The 20,656-nt window shown below is 45.9% G+C and overlaps 3 long non-coding RNA genes across 3 annotated transcripts in view; 1 reads left to right on the forward strand and 2 right to left on the reverse strand.

Moving 5' to 3' along the window:
• Positions 1-7,770: 7,770 nt before the first annotated feature.
• LOC108802798 overlaps positions 7,771-20,656 on the reverse strand; it is a 23,095-nt gene continuing 10,209 nt past the window's right edge. Inside the window, exons 3-4 of the long non-coding RNA XR_001942237.1 lie at positions 9,086-9,168; positions 7,771-7,798 (exon numbers count right to left, since the gene is read on the reverse strand). This is a non-coding gene — a long non-coding RNA (uncharacterized LOC108802798). The remainder of the gene's footprint in view (positions 7,799-9,085; positions 9,169-20,656) is intronic.
• On the reverse strand, positions 16,773-19,613 carry LOC108802801. The gene is made up of 3 exons (XR_001942239.1): positions 19,515-19,613; positions 18,149-18,150; positions 16,773-16,784 (listed from the first exon to the last, which is right to left on the reverse strand). It is a non-coding gene; the product is annotated as an uncharacterized LOC108802801 (long non-coding RNA).
• LOC108802800 overlaps positions 18,006-20,656 on the forward strand; it is a 15,314-nt gene continuing 12,663 nt past the window's right edge. The window contains exon 1 of the long non-coding RNA XR_001942238.1: positions 18,006-18,023. This is a non-coding gene — a long non-coding RNA (uncharacterized LOC108802800). The remainder of the gene's footprint in view (positions 18,024-20,656) is intronic.

The raw sequence follows: 20,656 nt of genomic DNA on the forward strand, positions 1-20,656 counted from the left end.
CTGTGGGGGGCTTTGCAGGATCTGTAGGGGGCTTTGCAGCCGGCAAAGCCCACCACAGATCTTGCGCAGCCCCCCTGAAATCCATCAGACTGCAGTGTCTTAGGGGATCTCTGCATGATCTGTGGGTGGGCTTTGCAGGATCCGTATTGGGCTCTGCAACCTGCAAAGCCCACTACAGATCTTGCACAGCCCCCCTGAGATCCGGCAGATTGCAGTGTCTCAGGGGGTATCTGTGGGGGGCTTTGCCAGGTCTCAGGGGGCCTCTACAGGATTTGTGGGGGCTTTGCAAGATCCGTAGGGGCCTTGGCAGCCTGCAAAGCACATCACAGATCTTGCACAGCCTCCCTGAGATCCAGAAGACAGAAGGGTCTCAGGGGGTCATTGCAGGATCTGTGGGGGGCTTTGCAAGATCCGTAGGGGGCACTGCAGCCTGCAAAGCCCACCACAGATCTTGCACAGCCCCCTGAGATCCTGCATGGTCTCCGCGGGTCTTTGCAGGATCTGTGGGGGGCTTTGCTGGGTCTCATGGGGGCTTTGCAAGATCTGTGGTGAGCTCTGCGAGGTCTATGGTGGGCAGAGCCCACCACAGATCCTGCACAGCCCCCTGAGACTGCAGGGTCTCACACAGATCTTGCACAGCCCCCCTGAGATCCATCAGACTGCAGGGTCTTAGGGGGTCTCTGCATGATCCGTAGGGGTCTCTGCAACCTGCAAAGCCCACCACAGATCTTGCACAGCCCCCCTGAGATCCGGCAGACTGCAGTGTCTCAGGGGGTATCTGTGGGGGGCTTTGCCGGGTCTCAGGGGGCCTCTACAGGATTTGTGGGGGCTTTGCAAGATCCGTAGGGGGCTTGGCAGCCTGCAAAGCCCACCACAGATCTTGCACAGCCTCCCTGAGATCCAGAAGACAGAAAGGTCTCAGGGGGTCTCTGCAGGATCTGTGGTGGGCTTTGCAGGTTCCGTGGGGGGCTTTTTCAGGATACATAGGGGGCTCTTCAGCCTGCAAAGCCCACCACAGATCCTGCACAGCCTCCCTGAGGTCCGGCAGACTGCAGGGTCTCAGGGGGTCTCTGCAGGATCTGTAGGGGGCTTTGCTGGGTCTCAGGGGGTCTTTGCAGGATCTGTGGTGGGCTCTGCGGGGTCTATGGTGGGCAGAACCCATTACGGATTCTGCACAGCCCCCCTAAGACCCTTCCCTGCTATGCTAATATTGGAACATGTCAAAAGCTGGATATCCAGCGGCTGAACCAACCGAAGTGATATCACATTCTGGCTCCCGGCACCTCTATAGGGCATGGAAGGAAGCTGTACAAGCAATGCACCAATGGATGGAGCTCCATCATAGCACAGCAGCCCACACTGAACCCCTAACTTTTTGGGGGAGTGTGAATGTCTGTGAGTGTGTGAGATTGGGTCTGTGGCTGTGCGTGTCTGTCAGTGTTTTAATCACAAACTACAACGCAATTGCACCTACTGTTTGTTCTGGTGCGGGAGGTGCATTGCGTTGCCATTCAGTTGAATGGCACCCCAAACACACCTCCCGCCCACAGTTTGATAGCTTGCACTGGAACATGCAGTACTGCAATGCAGTGCGTTCCAGTGCGGTGCGGTTTGGGTCGGGACGTAATGACCAAGGACAAATGAGGGTCCTGAGGTTATACAGGTGGAGAACCACTGCTCTAGAGGATAGTATTCATGGGATCCTTAAATGTTGGATGTCCCTTTCCTACTGAATCCAGATCCTGCAGAACAAATAGTAAGCTGAATGCACTGGCACTCAGATTGGAATCCGACTCATGGGGTCCGGCATTAACAAAGCATTACACCATTCAATATTGAGACCATGTGAGCTATGGCCAGGGCCATAGCTAGGGCGAGGCGACTGAGGCACTCAGCCAGGGCTCAACGGGGCAGGGAGAAGTGGGGCGGCACAGCCTGCGGACTCTCCTATGAATCCCCGCTGCTCTCCCCCATGTGTATGGGCAGAGGCAGCAGGGATCTGAGGAGAAGTGAATCGCTGAAGCCGGCAGGGGGGTGGAGGAAGGAGTGTGTCTGTCAGGATGGCCGAGCGTGGAGGAGAGAGAGATCCGCCGGCTGTCAGATCCTGGCCGAGTGTCTCTATCTCTCTCCTCACCGCTCGGCGATCCTGAAGTGACAGCGCTCCCTCCTCTGTCCCCCTGCCCCCCAGCGGGTTTCAGCGCTTCACTTCCCCTCTGGCCCCCGCTGCCTCTGCTGGAGGGTTCTGATTTTGTGCTGACCTTGTCCTATCCACCTACATTGTATGGGGCTCTGACCCCACCTACTGGTCAGCTGCAGGAAATTACCTTATATGCCACCTATAAATACAGTCCTCCCCTTCCTGTCTTTGCCTATCTTAGTATTGATCCTGCCTTTGGATTACCCCTTTTGTATCGTGCTTCTGTTTGTTGCTGACTGGGCTTGGACTTTGACTCTGCTTCTTATGGATTACCCCTTGGATCTGTTGCCTTCGGTTTGTTGCTGATCCAGGCTGGATTCTGACGCTGAGTTCCCATTTCCTTTGGTACTGCGCAATTCTGATTACTGGCTACTGACTCTGGCTGACACCATACTGTGAGTAGTTGCTTTCATTATTATTGTATTGCTGCTCCTATTCTGCTTACACTTCGCTCATCGGGTCTCTGCATATCCCGGCTGTGAGATTCCCATCTGTCTCTCCAACTGACACAGGGCCATAACAAGACTACCGGCCAGGAAATCAGAGTGACGAGTGGGACTTCTTGGCAGGCCTAACACTAGAGTGCATGATGCTTGCACGTTTATAGTCCCCAAGGGGGCTAAACTTGGCATTTATCAACAATAAACCTCTATTTGCCAAACAGTGCATTCAGGTCTGCTTGTAGGTTGGAGAATCACTGTATTCCACTACATAACTTGATGTCATCTGCAAACACAGAAATGGTACTTTTAATCCCCAACTCTATATTGTTTATAAGTAGTGTGGCAGTGTAAGCCAATGCCACGGTGGAGGATGGCGACCTTGGCACCCAGGACTCTCAGCCAAAGGGGCTGAGAGGGTCCAGAAAGTAAAGCATGTTATTAGGAAGAACCTGGCTTTTCAGGTTCTTCCAGGTTTTCCTAAATGTAGCTGGGATCTGGAGCTCTGGAGATCTCTTAGAGCTCTGGGTGGGATGAGATCTCCAGTCCTGGGGCCAGGTGTTACCAATGACCAGTATAGCTGGATCAGGTGGCTGAGAGCAGCCTTATTAGGAAGCCAGCCCAGTGCTCAGAGGAGTGTTGGAGTTGTGTGTGTGCAGGGAGCACACGGACACAGACAAACTTGGGTGCGTGCTGGACGCACACGGAACAGCCAGGGGTGGCTGGGAGAGGTCAGGAAGGTCGGTGACCTCAGGGACCTGTCAGACGCACTGCTAGGAGAGCAGAGCGAGTGCCCAAGAGGGGAGAGGTCAGGAAGGTCGGTGACCCTAGGACCTGTGGTACACACTGCTAAGAGAGCAGAGTGAGGGCTCACGAGGGGTGAGAAGCGTGGGTGTCTTGAAGCTGTGGAAAGCTACAGAGCCATATAAAGGACTGTCTTAATTTGCTGCTGCAAGCTATTTTGTGTTTGCCCTTTACTAAACTGCCTTATACTTGACTTACCTGGACTACAGTGGAGTGTCCTTGTTACAAGTGGTGTCAGAAGTGGGATTATCTGGTAATGTCACTGCCTTTGGTCGAAGGTACAAGGGTCAACGGTGAAATTGCTGAAAACAGTAATGCGGATAATGTTCAGCTGGGTGAGGTGGTGCCACCAGCTCAGAGTAATGGAAGTCTGGTAAAGCAGCAGGATGGGTATGAAGACAGGGACACCCCATCTGTTATGGTAACTGAGGGGATAACGTCTAATACACAGCCATTGGTGTCTCCTTGGAGGGAGGTATTGAAAGGATGGGATACGTTTGATGGGAACCCAGACAGCATAGATTGGGATGCGTTGCTCAAACGTTTGTCGTCTCCAGGGGGAGATGTATTGTCTGAGACCCCAGAGATAAACAAACATGGGATTTTGCCAAACAAAATAGCTTGCAGCATCAACAAAAGACAGTCCTTTATATGGCTCCGTAGCTTTCCACAGCTTCAAGACACCCACGCTTCTCACCCCTCGTGAGCCCTCACTCTGCTCTCTTAGCAGTGTGTACCACATGTCCTAGGGTCACCGACCTTCCTGACCTCTCCCCTCTTGGGCACTCGCTCTGCTCTCCAAGCAGTGCATCTGACAGGTCCCTGGGGTCATCGACGTTCCTGACCTCTCCCCTCGTGGGCACTCGCTCTGCTCTCCCAGCAGTGAGTCCGACAGGTCCCTGGGGTTACCGACCTTCCTGACCTCTCCCCTCGTGGGCACTCGCTCTGCTCTCCCAGCAGTGCGTCCGACAGGTCCCTGGGGTCACCGACCTTCCTGACCTCTCCCAGCCACCCCTGGCTGTTCCGTGTGCGTACAGCACGCACCCAAGTTTGTCTGTGTCCGTGTGCTCCATGCGCACACACAACTCCAACACTCCCCTGAGCACTGGGCTGGCTTCCTAATAAGGCTGCTCTCAGCCACCTGATCCAGCTATACTGGTCATTGGTAACACCTGGCCCCAGGACTGGAGATCTCATCCCACCCAGAGCTCTAAGAGATCTCCAGAGCTCCAGATCCCAGCTACATTTAGAAAAACCTGGAAGAACCTGAAAAGCCAGGTTCTTCCTAATAACATGCTTTACTTTCTGGACCCTCTCAGCCCCTTTGGCTGAGAGTCCTGGGTGCCAAGGTCGCCATCCTCCACCGTGGCATTGGCTTACACTGCCACAGTAGATTAAACAGTAAGGGACCTAATACTGAACCTTGGTGTACACCACTAACACTGACCCTTGGGGGGGCACCACTAACACTGACCTCTTGGGGGGGCGCCACTAACACTGACCCTTGTGGGGGCGCCACTAACACTGACCCTTGGGGGGCGCCACTAACGCTGACCCTTGGGGGGGCACCACTAACGCTGACCCTTGGGGGGTGCCACTAACGCTGACCCTTGGGTGGTGCCACTAACGCTGACCCTTGGGAGGCACCACTAATGCTGACCCTTGGGGGGCGCCACTAGCACCGACCCTTGGGGGATGCCATTAACACTATACCTTGGGGGACATCTTTAACACTGAACCTTGGGGGACATCTTTAACACTGAACCTTGGGGGAAACCATTAACAACCTCAGACCATTCAGAGAGAGTATGAATCATTGATCCCCCCTCTATGAATTTGGTCTTTAATCCAGTTTTCTATCCAATGACAGACTGAATGCTCTATACCTACAGATCCACAGCTGTTCCTCTGTCCAATTTATTGCTCACTTCCTCATTAAAAGGAAGTAGATGTGTTTGACAACTTCTGTCTTTTGTGTATCCGTGCCGACTATCACTTATAATGTTATTTTCTAGCATAAAACATGTGCATGTAATCCTTCATCAAACTTTCAAGAATATTTCCAGCCATGGAAGTTACGCTTACAGGTCTGTATATACTTGGCGAAGACTTTTTGATCCATTTTTAAAGATAGGCACCACATGCAGGCCCGGATTCCCCACAAGGCCACCGAGGCCAGGCCTCGGAGCGGCAGGGCGCAGAGGTGCTGCAGCGGTGTGGAATCCGGGCGCCGGGCGGTAAGTTGCCTTCTACATTTAGTCCTGCTTTGGGAAGGCAGGACTAAATGTAGTGTGGGGAAGCCGCTTGTTCGTTTACATGTGATCACGGTGATGTCTCCGCGATCACGTGTAAAATGTGTGCAGCCTGTCTGTCCTCCCCCCGCATCTACGGTACCTCTCTCCTCTGGTTCCGTCCTTCCCCCGGCTGCCGAGTCTCTCCTCACTGCAGGGAGCAGAGCGGCAGGGTTAAAACTAACCCTGACGCTCGGTGTACACAGTGAGAGGGGAGAGGTGTGCTCTTCCCCTCTTCCTCTCTCACCTGTCACAGGAGTTCCAGCACAGTGCTGTGCTAGAACTCCTATATTGGAGGTGTATCTCTCTGTCTGTCTCTATTTCTCTGTCTCTCAAGTTACAGAAGAGGATCACTTCTCAGGGCCCCCAAACCTGCTGAAGTTACTCTGTCATCTCCATCCTTAGTTTCAGTCACTGGGCTCTCAGACTCGGTGTGAGGACATGGCTTGGTCTCCTAGGCTTCAGGCCTAGCCAGATAAGACAGTCCATAGCAACCCTCCCCAGACAGGGCAAGGGGGAGAGAGAATAAAATAATAAAAATAGAAACAAATGTAGATTATCAGTAAGACAATAAAGGAATGAGACAAAGATAATACGTTACGTTGCAAGTCCTTCTTCTGGTTCTATGCCTTGGCTGGGCTCAGAGAGAGCAATACGCCTGAGCACTGGCTTTTATAATACATACAATCTATTCATTCTGTCCACACCCTGTTTAGGTGAGTTAACCCATTTTTTAACTGACCGCCTATTTCAACCTATTGCTAACATAGTAGCCAGCAATGACCTCACCCCTTGGACAGTACAATCTGTCACAGGCGGTAAGTACTATTGGGGTAGCTATACTGTTAGAAACCCTAGACAATCTATGGAAGACCAAATTATCCAGTGGCACCTTCCGGGGGTGAGTACTTCACTCTGTACCTGTTTTGATGGATGGTAAAAAGGCATGAAGCTGAGTGGTCCCATCTAAAAGTGTGTGGTCCCATCTAAGAGTGAGTGGTCCCATCTAAGAGTGAGTGGTCCCATCTAAGAGTGAGTGGTCCCATCTAAGAGTGAGTGGTCCCATCTGAGAGTGAGTGGTCCCATCTGAGAGTGAGTGGTCCCATCTGAGAGTGAGTGGTGTCATCTAAGAGTGAGTGGTGTCATCTAAGCGTGAGTGGTGTCATCTAAGCCTGAGTGGTGTCATCTAAGCCTGAGTGGTGTCATCTAAGCCTGAGTGGTGTCATCTAAGCCTGAGTGGTGTCATCTAAGCGTGAGTGGTGTCATCTGAGAGTCAGAATTGGTTTCCCCCCAATTATAGTAGATTCATCGTTGAGAAAAAAGAAGAAAATCCATCACACGGTAATACATTTTAAGTGCAGGTGCAAAACCTGCTCACCAATAACCTGTGGGCTCAAATTATGATGAAATATCGCGATATTGGAGACCAACACACACAGACACCAAATGTATGCTGTAGCTCGTCTGATTTATTACATTATTACATCATCATTTATAGTGATAACATCTAAGATATGGAATTGGTATCAGATTTATTCATTGGTCAACTGCAGATGTCTGTTATGACTCATAGAGACTTTTCAGCAACTCGGATGTTTTCAGACTTGGCACAGAGCCTTGGTCATAGGTTTTGTTGGTTGGAAAAGCCATGAATATCAATACTGATCGTGTCCCTCCAAATATCTCAGATGTCCAAAATTACAGAAGAATCACATGGCAAAAATCAGAAATAGGCCAAAAGGTAATATAGATAGATAGATAGATAGATAGATAGATAGATAGATAGATAGATAGATAGACGTTTCAAAGCCTTTTGCTGTATGCATTGAATCCCAGAAGCCATTTTGAGTACATTTTTCTTTTTATAACACATTTGTTTAGCATGTTCACAAATGCTACTGCACATCAAATGACTTCCAATTCAAGATTAACATATGCGCAGTATTTTACACAATAAAGGCAAAATGAATCTCTTTTCCACGCCTCCTTCCTCTCCTCTTTCCTCATTTCCGGCTGCATTTTCCTCCTCTGTGGGATCATTGCTGGTCTCTTTATCGGCGTGGCTCCTAGGAGAAGACACAGTTCTGGTCAAACAAAGCAACATTGATCATTGTACACAAGCAGGATTTCTTAGGGGACAGAAAATGCCAAATGTGATGTTCAGGATCTATTCTATGACCGCATCCTAGAAGGAAAATGGCACAGAGGGAGGCCACAGACTGGAATCCTTTATTGAATAGCCAGCAGGAAGATTCTGATGTGTTCTGCACTATGGCACAGAACTTTCTCATCAACAAGTGGACCCAACTAGAAGGAAGCATGAAGAGGGGATGTCAACAGATTTCCTATCAAGAGTTCCCATCACCTTATCCTAGGTAAGATGCAGATAAGCTGGATATTAGAGGTGTGGAGGGTGGATTCAGGACTGGGACTATCTGCTTCAGGACTTCATATAGGGTCTGATCCCTACTGAGGTATGATCCTTCCACACCCTGGATCTCAATTGTTTCCATTGACTTGATATCTTCACCTGACCTGGACAAATTGGACAACTATGTCCCCTGGACTCTATAGGAGACCCTGTCACCAGACCACTCATGTCAACAAAAGTATTTTTATATGGTCACTGAATGGATTTTATTGAAGTTATTTACCTGTAAAATCCTCCCGTGTGTAGGCACCAAAAACATGTGCTGGGTGCCGCCATCTTGGATGAGATGTCATTAACCCCAACATACACAGAGCTGTCACTCACATAACATTGTACAGTATTCTATAGCTCCTCCAGCAGCTACAGAAAGGATTATGTAGAAAGGTGAGGGGAGGGATGGAGGAGCTGGGACAGCACAGATATTGATAAGACACTCCCAGAAGGGGACATGACATGTAAGGAGGGAAGGGGCTGAGCTAAGGAGTTGACTCAATGAGAAGATGTGTAACCAGAATAGATTTTCCCGTTTTACTGGCGTACACCAAATACCTGAACTCCAGCCAGATATAAAGGACATACATTAATGCAGCTCCGTAATAATCAATACATCAATAAATCAGTTGTGCCGCAGTGTATGCCACATGCTGATAGGAGGAGAGAGCAAAGTGACAGAGAGAGGAGCTCATCAGTCTTCTGCCTCTCCTTTCACTGTGCAGTCACAAGCTCGAGGAGGGATAAGTAAGTGTTTCTAAACTGCAGCAGGGAGAAATCCGGTCTCCTGCCCTGTCAGGTAGGGCTGTGCTGTAGGGCAGAGCTGTTATAATCTGGGCTGGATGGACAGCTATACAAATTCTTTGGTCGGTAAAATACTCCCATATATGTGTTTAGTTACTTGCCCGGAGTTCAGCTCACACATACTTACTCATGCCTGCAGAGAGATAAGGAGACCATCCCCAGAAAGAAAACCAGGAACAGGGACTTCTTCAATGTGAACATCTTTGGTCTCTGTCGATGATTTGCATTCATGGAAAGAAAAAGAAGACAAAATGAAAACTGTGACTCAGTGAGGTGAATGAGATCTAATGAAGAATGAGATGGAGAATTCACCACTATAGAAAAGTCACATGAGGGGCCCTATGTACACATCAAATGAAAGTTCCAATACAATAAAAGCTCCGACGTTTGTTTGCTCTAAACCATCACAAAAGATCACGTACACTCGGCACCCATCATGGATTGGCTGGTCCAGAGTCCAGCGCTCACTGGATCCGGTCACACATGGATACAACTCCTCTGATTATAAGGAGTCTCAGTCTATCTTGTTCCTCTACCCCACCACCACCGGTGCATAGGTGACACTGGAGTTTGTGTTATTGACAAGGGATCACAGGAACCGAAGTTCCATCCTCAATTGTCTTTGGTTACCAGAACTTTCTATCTTAAGGAGGAAAACTCTTCTCTTACTCAGTCTACCCGTTCTGCCCAAGCATTGCTAAAGGATGTTACACTGGACTGAACTAACAGTTTCTGTAAGGTTTATATTGTATGAATGGGAGGAGACCCCAGATAACGGTCTCCAGGATTTGTAATTTGTTTCAGGTTTGGAGAGCAGGAGAATGAAACCATAACTGATTACTATAAGGAATATAATTTATCAATACTATCTTTCTAATATAATATTTCCTAATAAGGGCATGAATATAGGAAAGGACAGTATGTATTGTGTAAATGCATTACGATATGTAGTATTATTTGAGTCAAGTGATTGATATCGGAATTCATTGAAATCTACTATACAATAGCTACCTTATTTCTTGGTTAGTCAACCTTGGTATCTTCTCTTTTCAATTCTGTAAATCAATTTGAATTTTTACATTCATTTTGTAAAACAAGCCATTAATGGTGAGGAAATTGATATGAGGAATGTTGTCATCATTTTGGGTTCAGCAGAAAACAATGGAGTAATTTAAGCTTCTCGTGAAAGATGAACACCTAGGTTGCTTTCCTTTGCTCATACAAAATATACAGGGTTATGGAAGTTGTATGCGACATGTACTCACATACACACATATATAGGTTGAGGTAGATGGAGCTGTGTCTTTATTTAACCCTACCTACTATCTAACTATGTAATACATACAATAGCTGCCTTCATTCTTGGTTAGTCAACCTTGGCGCCTTCTGTTTTCAATTGTGTAAATCAATTTCAATTTTTACATTCATTTTGGAAAACCATCCGTTGTTGGTGAGGAAATTGATATAAGGAACCTTGCCATCATTTAGGTTCAACATAAAACAATGGAATAATTTAAGTTTCACCTGAAAGATGAACACCAAGGTTTTCTTTCCTTTGCTCATAAAGAATGATAATAGCAATAATAATAATATAACGATGTTCCAGCATTTACTTACTGTGTAGTTCAGTTAGTGCCGAGGTTATGGACAGCTGGAGGTCTTCAAGTGAAGGTGTACTCTACAAGGCACGGAGTTGGTTTATATAATAAAGGAGAGTGAGTCAGGTAATCCGAGGTTATATTTAATGTTTGATGTGCAAGTCACATCTTTCTTAATAACACATAACTGATATCATATGTATTCATTAAAATATTTACCTGCTATGCCTTCAGGTGGGACAAATATCAGCACCTCATAAGCAATGTGATTACCTCCTGATCTCCTAACTAGACGGTTTTAATCTATAATAGATTTAAGTGGAAACCCAGCCAAATGTTTTTTTTTTGTTTTATAGAACATGGAGTCCGTTTGGGCAGTTGTTTACTCCTGTCTAAGTGTTTGGTCAGTTTCCCCTAAAAGAAAATTCCCAGGGAAGGAATATGAAGGGTTCTATTGTCAAAGAGTTTTTACAAGTGCAGGCTCCCATTGGGTTCTCTGAGTTGGGGTTAGGAGTTAAGCAGATCACACTGCTCATCTTAGGAGGCCTCGTTCGTCTGGTAGTCCACTTTTCATGACATTTCTCCTGGGTACCAGACCTAAGAGCTGTCCTCTCAGACTGGCCATTTTTTTTGGGCTGTCACACTCTTCTATGGCTGTCCTCAATTTTATCCATTACCACTCACTTACTGCACTTCCAATAGATTGAAGTGGAATTCCAGACAAAACTTTGGTTTTACAATCTTTTTATTGAAGTTTTAAAGCATAAACAACAATAAAAAAGAGGAATGTAAACATGGGGAAAAAAAATCCAAGGCACAACTGAAAGTAGACACAAAAAGAAATCAGAACATGATATACCTGTAGGTGGGAGAATTAAATTATCATTTTGAAGTAACAGTAAGAAGAATAACAGAATTCTGTAGAAAAAAAAAAATGAAAAACCACTTCCCAGTGCAGTTAAAATGGGTGAGTAACAAATCCGTGCAGCACACTGCGTGGTGCTAAGTGTGAAAAGTACTTTAGAATAAGAAGAGAAGAGCAAAGAAGAAAAGAATAAGATGGAAAAGAAGGAGAGTACAGGAAAAGAAAAGTGGAAGAGTGAGAAAAAGTAAGAAAAGAGAAAGAAGGAGAGGGAGAGAATGGTAGAAGGGGTATCACCAGGAAAAGGGAAGGGCTCCCAAGGTGAGGGTGGAAGGGTCACACATGTAATAAACCGCATTAAATTCTGTGCCTTGGAGGTATTTTCCACCCACGGTGACCAAACCTTAAAGGAGAACTACGGGGTTAGGGCTTTTCCCCATAGTTCTCCTTAAGGTAACGGGAGGACACAAACTAGCGTCCTCCCATCACCCTAAGCTCAGTATACCGCGAGCTACAGCTCCCGGTATACTGAGACGCCGCAGCTGAAACTAATCCCGACAATTATGTCTGGATCCGCACAGCTGCGTGAGTGACAGCTGGCTCTGTCTATCTAGAGGCAGAGCCACCTGTCTCCGCCCCCTCCCACCGTCCGTTCCGCCAGTCAGCGCTGGAGGATCGGAACGGGGAGGGGGAATCCAGTCCCTCCCCTGTCACGGCAGAGAGCAGTGATAGGATTGAGTATTGAGCGAACGCCGGTATGTATTCGCTCACTTCCCGATCTACTGAGCCGACCTGTGACAGTCTCATTGTCACAGGCCGGCTAGAACTATGAGGAAGAGTGAAAAGCACTCGCCTCATAGTTCTCCTTTAAGGTATTTTTTGTAAGTATCATTAAGAGTGGCAGTGAGTTTGTCATTGATCATAGTATCTATAATCCTTTTCTTGACCTCGTTATAATTTAAGGCAGGCTTCCTCCAGGCTTTAGCAATCGTTTGCTGGTAGCCAAAAGTTATACTGGGCCAGCGCACCCTCAGGCTTTGTAATCTTCTTGTTTAGTAGGGCCTCCCATGGATTACGTGACAGCATACAATGCAAAACGGACCTAAGAAAATGATGTACCGGATTCCATAGCCTCTGGTCTTTGGGGCCTTCTCATCAGATATGCAACATAGTGCCACATGAAGAACACCCTCTAAAGCAATCAGGAGGTACCGTGGGGGCAAATCTGGAAACCCTGTCTGGCATCAGATACCATCTCATGAAGACCTTATATTAATTTTCCAAAGCTATTACGTTATATGAGATTTTCGACACTTGAGTCCAAATAAGAGACCAATCAGAGTGAATAAGAGTCAAGCCCAGGTCTTGCTCCCATTTGGTCATGTATGTGCGTTTTACAAAACGTTTAGGAGTATCTAAATCACTGTAGAAAGAAGAAATTGGGCCATGTAAGCATCTGCGCTCAAAAGTGCTAACCCCTTGAACATTCTGATGTGTTCTGCACTATATCACAGAGCTTTCTCATCAACAAGTAGACCCAACTAGAAGGAAGCATGAAGAGGGGATGTCAACATATTCTTATCAAGAGTTCCCATCACCTTATCCTAGGTAAGATGCAGATAAGCTGGGTATTAGACTCATGTCCTCCTGGAGGTGTAATCCCAATCCTGAATCCGCCCTCCACACCTCCAGGAGGACATGAGTCTAATATTCAGCTTATCTGCATCTTACCTAGGATAAGGTGATGGGAACTCCTGATACGAATATGTTGACATCCCCTCTTCATGCTTCCTTCTAGTTGGGTCCACTTGTTGATGAGAAAGCTCTGTGCCATAGTGCAAAACACATCAGAATGTTCCAGGGGTTAGCACTTTTGAGCGCAGATGCTTACATGGCCCAATATCACATACCATTACATGCGGTGTGCAGGCGTTTACATGCAACTGTTGTCACCTGATCATTAACTTGAATGTGCGACAGCGGCCGCTTGTGAATACCAGATTAGTCATTCCTGCTGCAGGAAAACGCAAGTGTCTGACGCAGGAATCCGTAATCGCACATAAACTTACAGATATGTATGGGTGTGTATATTAGTGTTCGTAGTACCAAACTGGATATGGTTCAATTTTATTTTAAAGTATGAAATTTGGCAAGCGGCCCCCATGAGAGAAAAACATTTGTCGAGTGGCCCCCGAGTGAATTGAGTTTGAGACCCCTGCTCTAGAGGGACTTCTGAACTGTAACTGATGATTACTATGCCCTACTGGGACCAACAGACATGGAGTTGCAAAGATACTTAGAACAAGAGGAATGCTACTGGATGGGAACATGCGCTTGTATTTATATGTTTTGAAATCCAGAACAACACCTCGTCCGCCCTGCAAAAATATAAAAATAAATATCTTGGTAATGTTCTTACTAATGGACCCTTTTCCCTTCCTGTATATTCCTCTGGATTTATCTCTCCATGTGTGATCAGAGTAATAAAGGTGTATTAGTGGGAACTGAACATCTCCTTAGGCTTTGTTGGAGCCTCAACACACACACACAACGCTCTAATGAGTAAATGTTGAATGTAATAAATATATTTATCTGAAATAAACTTATTATGCTTCAGTTGAACATGATACGTGTTGTAAGAAGGTTGTGACTTCAGATAGAAATAATAGCTGAGAATAATAAACAACGGGGAATGTTAAAGGAGGACTGTCCTGAGAGAAATACAAGGCACTGCCATTACTGACCTCCTTCCTTCTCAATATGATGATTGATCGGCTGTCTCTGAACTGAACTAAACCAACCAACTAGCACTTTGGAAGGGGGGTTTAGAGATCTAAGCTTACATTTTCCTCTCAAAGCAGGTTTTCTTTCGTCAATGTGACTTATTACATGACACACACGACTTATTATTTCATTGCCAATACCAATGTTTAAATATTCTCCCTTCAACACACACTTACATGAGAGCCCAGTAGGGAGGCTCAGGATCCCAAAAACCCGGGGCTATCTAGTATGCAAATAATGACCATCGCTTCCTGGGCTGAGCTCCAGTGTGCCTACTCTGGTTCCTTGAGGCTATCCATTGGCCATCAATTGTGATAGTGGCTTCACTGACCAAGAGGAATCAAGCCAGAGCCTATGTAGGCAAATTATGGTCACCATTTCCTCTCAAAGGATATAATGCCAAGGATCAGAAAATGTGAGCAGACACCTGAAGCAGCATGTTGTGTGGGATGCAGGTGTGGGAGAAATTGGCCACAAGTTCTTTTTTCCCATTCAAGCCTAAAAAGCAGACAATTAAGTTTCAGTACTCTTCATATACGGCACACGGTGTTCAAGTTCCATCTGGTCTCAGTCTCGGGGCACTATATTTGTAGGGTGCTGGACTTATTGCTTGAGCCACTGGGGTTGATTTACTAACCTCACAAACACGCCATGCATAAACACGCCGATTGCGCGCGCGCGTGCGCGTGCGCGTATACGCTTGGCGCGGAAACGTATGCAGGTTATACAGATGCTTGATAAATACTACCAACGCGTGCGCATGGCGCGTTAAAATGCAGAGGATTCCATAGGGATGTGCAACAACCAACAGCAAAGGGAAGCCCAGTGGCTGAGCGGTTAGAGGACCTGCCACACAACACCTATTTCCCCGGTTCAAATCCTGCATCAAGTGAGTAGAATTAATCCACATACAGCAATGCAAACATCCTGGCCAAAATCAGAAAACTGATAAATCTACAGACACAAAAATATAACAACAACAGTACATATATGCCAATGACACAAATCGAAATGTGTACATCATTTCTATGCTGTTGTGAATGGCTTCCAAATGGTACATATGCACCTGCGAAAATCCTGCGCGCAAGTAGTCGTCTATGCGCGCATATATTCTCATATCGCGCGTGTATTGCGCTCATATCCAGGCATGTACATGCTAATAATATATTAAAAACATGACATTTTTGACACTCTGCACAAGATGATGAACCCCCAAAAATGCCTTAGCTCCCCCCCCAGCGCGTGTGCGTGTTGGGCTTCGTAAATCAGCCCCACTGCCTCACATGACCCACACAGTCACAGATAGAACTATAGACATTGTGATTAAATTAGCACTTGCCTAGATCTCATAAGTCTTAGCACATGCATTGATTGATGATATACTGTATAAAAATTTCCCAGACTGCATAAAGCTAACATAACATCCTGCAGTTCTCCTGACTGAGGTTGTATGTCTCCAAGTTCCTACTTTTCTCTGATTCTGTTTGTTCCTGTCAGGAACGAACAACGCTCCGGATCCCGAGACCATGGCAATGCCGGCCCCGCCAGCAGTGCCTCGTTGCCGGGCGACGGGCGGGCTGTCCTCAGCGGTCTACTCCTCCCCCCGCACGTCAGCTGAGACGGCATGATGACGTGGCAGGTTCGGCCCAGCGGCGTCCCGTTGCTAGGAGACGCTCTGGTCGGTTTTTCGCCTACGGCTCCGCCCCCAAACACCGCTCTCTGCCTACAAAAATGTAGGCTGACCACTTGATCGGCATTCTGGCAAAGTAGTACGTCGAGCAAGCTACCTAGGACCTGCATAGGACATACTGGGACAGCTTGTCCTCCTACTCACTCTTGGAGCCTGGGCAACGATTGGATCCAGGAGCACCTCCTCTTACTGGGACTCTCAACCAAAACAGCAAGTAGCCATTAGCACATGTCATACAAACCATTGCTGTGTTGATGCTGGTACAGTGGTGGGAACTTCCACTATCCTGCCTACTCTCTCCAAAATCTACTGCTGCATAGGACTGTTATATGATGCTAACATATTGTGATATCATTGCTCAGGATTAGTGACGTTAACCAATCCTTGCGTATTAACCTTGCCATAACCGCACTTAGGTCTGTCAAACCCTAAGTACTACTCTGGCGTTGCAGGTATTCATTAGTGCTAGTGAAGTGAACTAGTGTATTCTAACTATATATATATATATCTCTATATATCTCTATATATCTATATACCTATATATATATATAGATATATATCTATAGATATATATCTATCTCAACAGGCCCCAATGCTATTTAATTGTTGTCTGTGGAAAGTTACCTGCTTCTACTAGTATACTGCTAAACTGATGGTGTATGATGTGATAGGGGTTCCGACTTCACTCATTACCTTAAAGTGTGACTGTGAACCCTCCACCTGAACCATCCTCACTTACCTCCGCAGTTGTGATCCTTCAAATCCCACTGAGCTTGCACAGATCATTTCACTTCCTCTATAGATCCTGACCTTGTCTGGTCCTGTTTCTTTCCAAGAACATTGCCTCACCGTATCGACCTCAGCTAGACATCAGTTCTCTTCTTGTTCTTTGCTTGGTGGACTGTCTCATGGGCAGCCAATAAGGATTTTCAGAACCCTTGCCTACCTGCAGGCTGCTGCATGGAAGAAGACTTGCAATCAACCACCCCTATACCAGCTAGGACCCTGTGTGTACATTTTTCTTCATGCTGTTTTTGACATTGGTATTAATACTTCCTGTTCTTTCTAGCCACATCTGTGCATTCATTATACCATTTTGTAGGGTAATTTGCTTTCTCTCATTAGAAATGCATTTTTAACTTTGAACACTAATGGCTGTACACAAACCCACCATTTTGTAAAGCATCCTTACAAAGTTTGGCCCCATTAAACCCAACATAGTATAGCAACAGAGGTTCTGTTTTATGATTGGAGGAAACCTTGCCTCGTTGAAGTAACAGTGCGCTGTGGTGGAGGATGTGGTGGGGACTCATCATATAGTTTCCTGTTCAGGGGCAAAATGGGCGAGGGACCGTGCACATTCTGGGATTTCAGGTCCCCTTGGAAGCTTTAGAAGACCCATACTTCTTGACAAGTAAAGTTTCATGAGCACGTAATGAAATCTGTGCAGCTGGAAGTGCAGTAAGTGTGTGGTAATGGATAAAATTGAGGACAGCCATAGAAGAGTGTGACAGCCCAAAAAAAATGGCCAGTCTGAGAGGACAGCTCTTAGGTCTGGTACCCAGGAGAAATGTCATGAAAAGTGGACTACCAGACGAACGAGGCCTCCTAAGATGAGCAGTGTGATCTGCTTAACTCCTAACCCCAACTCAGAGAACCCAATGGGAGCCTGCACTTGTAAAAACTCTTTGACAATAGAACCCTTCATATTCCTTCCCTGGGAATTTTCTTTTAGTTGACAACTGTCCGAACACCTAGACAGGAGTAAACAACTGCCCAAACAGACTCCATGTTCTATAAAACAAAATAAAATGTTTTGGTTGGAATTCCACTTAAATCTATTATAGATTAAAACCGTCTAGTTAGGAGATCAGGAGGTAATCACATTGCTTATGTGGTGCTGATATTTCTCCCACCTGGAGGCATAGCAGGTAAATATTTTAATGAATACATGTGATATCAGTTATGTGTTCTTCAGAAAGATGTGACTTGTACATTAAACATTAAATATAACCTCGGATTACCTGACTCACTCTCCTTTATTATATAAACCAACTCCGTGCATTGTAGAGTACACATTTACTTGAAGACCTCCAGCTATCCATAACCTCGGCACTAACTGAACTACACGGTAAGTATATGCTGGGACATCGTTATATTATTATTATTGATATTATCATTCTTTATAGGCAAACTCCCATAACCCTGTATATTCTGTAACATTAAGAACTCACATTTTCCTCAGGTTATCTACACTTCTAGATAATTTCTCCTCTGAAGGTTCTTCAACCTTGAATTATATTTGATATGTGAGGAAAAATAGATTGTTTAGCTATTATGTTTACCAAGGGGTACGGTCAACCAAAAATGTAAAATACTTGTTAAGAAAAATAGTCTATCTGCCTGATATATTGATGATGTAGATCTTCACATGTGGACTCTCTGGTTTGTGTTGAGCTGCCAGAATAAAGTTTAGTTCAAGTCAAATAGTAATAGAAAAAAGTCATGTCTGATAGAGTCAAATGTTCTGGTGCATTGAGTGTATTCTCTGTTGTGTGAAGAATTCAATAAGAAAGTCTTCTTGAACAAACCAGCTCAGTGTTTCTTCTTGTTGTCCTGACTAAGTGAAATCTAGATCTCTGAAGATCCCCCACAGCATGCAGTGGGGGGCCATACTACGAGGCTCTTGGTGAGCTGATCAGTGGTCCTTCGTTAGACTTTATCTCTGGAACTTCCTGAGCTTTGAAAAAGTAAATTTAAAGGCGAATAGCGCACAGTGATAAAATGTACTTCCGTACTCGTACAAAAATAAAAAATATTTCTAATAGTAAATGATCACAGGATAAGAAAACTTAACAAAATATAAATAATTTAAAAAAATGTATTGTAGAGAAGAAAGTTATTGGCATGAGTCAGTTTTGCGTGTCCAGAAGTTAGAGTACAATGATAGCACAGTGCAGATCTATGTAGCACATTGAGGCAGTATTGAATCTGTTTGTTACCAGTTGACCAGTAGAGGAGGGGGATGGGATATTCCCCTTCAGCGCATACTAAAACTTAAAGCACTTTCAAGGAATTCCGCTATCAATAATAATTTCATTAATACTACTATCAGGAACCAGATCTGAACCCAGGGCCTCTGCTGTAGCTGGCGGTGGCTCTACCTGCTGAGCCACCTTAGAACCTTGGATAGCTCCTTGCCTGATCTTCTGTGTAATCCTCAGTTAAACCTCATTTCTGCTGAACTCTGAACTCCTTGCTCCTCCCTTGAACTTCCTATTTAAGCCATGCCTCTGCACTTCCTGTTTGCCAGATTATTGTGCTCCTGCCAATATCTTGCTTCCTGCTCCCTGCGTGCTACAATCTACTCATACTGCTACCCGTGTACCGACCTTTGGCTGCTGATTCAACGACTACTCTCCCCGTCTCCTGCTACATACCGGATACCTTTGGCTCCTGACCTCGGCTTGTTCGGTGACTGCGCTTCTGCCTTCTCCTCCATTACAACCCTCTGCTTGTGTACCAAACCCGGCCTGTTATAGTACGAATTGTCTGCTGCTTCAGCTACTGGACTCTGAGCCTGATCCCAGATCGCGACAACTACATATGATACTGCAGTTACAGAATACATACTGTGCTTTCATATATTCATGCCCTTATTAGGAAATAGTACAATAGAAAGATAGTATTCATAAGTTATATTCTTTATAGTAATCAGTTATTGTAACATAATGGTTTTAATCTCCAACTCTCCAAACCTGGAACAAATGAAAATCCTGGAGACCATTATCTGAGGTCTCTACTCATTCATACAGAACAAATCCTATAGAAACTGTTAGTTCAGTCCAGTGTAACATCCTTTAGCAATGCTTGGGCAGAACAGGGTAGAAGAAGTAAGGGAAGAAGCATTACCACTTAAGATACCATGTTTCCCCGAAAATAAGACATTGGGGTTGATTTACTAACCTAAACACACACACACACCAGGTGTGTGTGATTTTCACACAGCAAAACGTATTTATCAACCAAAAAGTCTCTAAAAGCATATTTCCACTAATGCCATATATGGAAAAATCATGCACATGATGCATATATAATGAAGTGCCGCCTTGCTTCCTCTAGTGCTGGCTTAGTTGGCACCGCTGATTCTCCCCTGTGGCTCTTCAAGTTCCCCCTTATGCCACCACCGGCCCTGGGAAGTATCACAACTAGGTCTTATTTTCAGGGTAGGTCTTATATTTGAGCAATTCCCAAAAATAGTACTAGGTCTTATTTTTGGGGTAGGTCTTATTTTCGGGGGACCCTTGTCAATAACACAAAGTCCAGTGTCACCTAAGGACCAGCATTGGTGGGGTAGAGGAACAAGATAGACTGAGACACCTTATAATCAGAGTTGTATCCATGTGTGACCGAATCCAGTGAGGTCTGGAATTTTTCCAGCCAATCCATGATGGGTGCCAAGTGTACGCAGTGGCGGAACTACCGCCGGTGCGTGTGCACTGGGGCCTCAGCCTGGGGGGCCCAGCACTTGCCGGCCAGGGAAGGGGTGGCTGCAGAGATTTGATTGAAGAAGTGGGGGCCATGCAGATGTGATTGGGAACCTGGTGTCCATGGAGATGCGATTGGAGAACGCTGAGCAGATATGATTGGAGAATAGGGGGACTGCGGAGATATGATTGGAGAAGGAGGGGCTGCAGAGATGTGATTGGAGAAGGAGGGGCTGCAGAGATATGATTGGAGAAGGGGGGCTGCGGAGATGTGATT

This window comes from Nanorana parkeri, unplaced genomic scaffold, assembly GCF_000935625.1.
Source record: "Nanorana parkeri isolate BGI_ZX_2015 unplaced genomic scaffold, ASM93562v1 scaffold3126, whole genome shotgun sequence".
In the NCBI taxonomy this organism is placed as follows: domain Eukaryota; kingdom Metazoa; phylum Chordata; class Amphibia; order Anura; family Dicroglossidae; genus Nanorana; species Nanorana parkeri.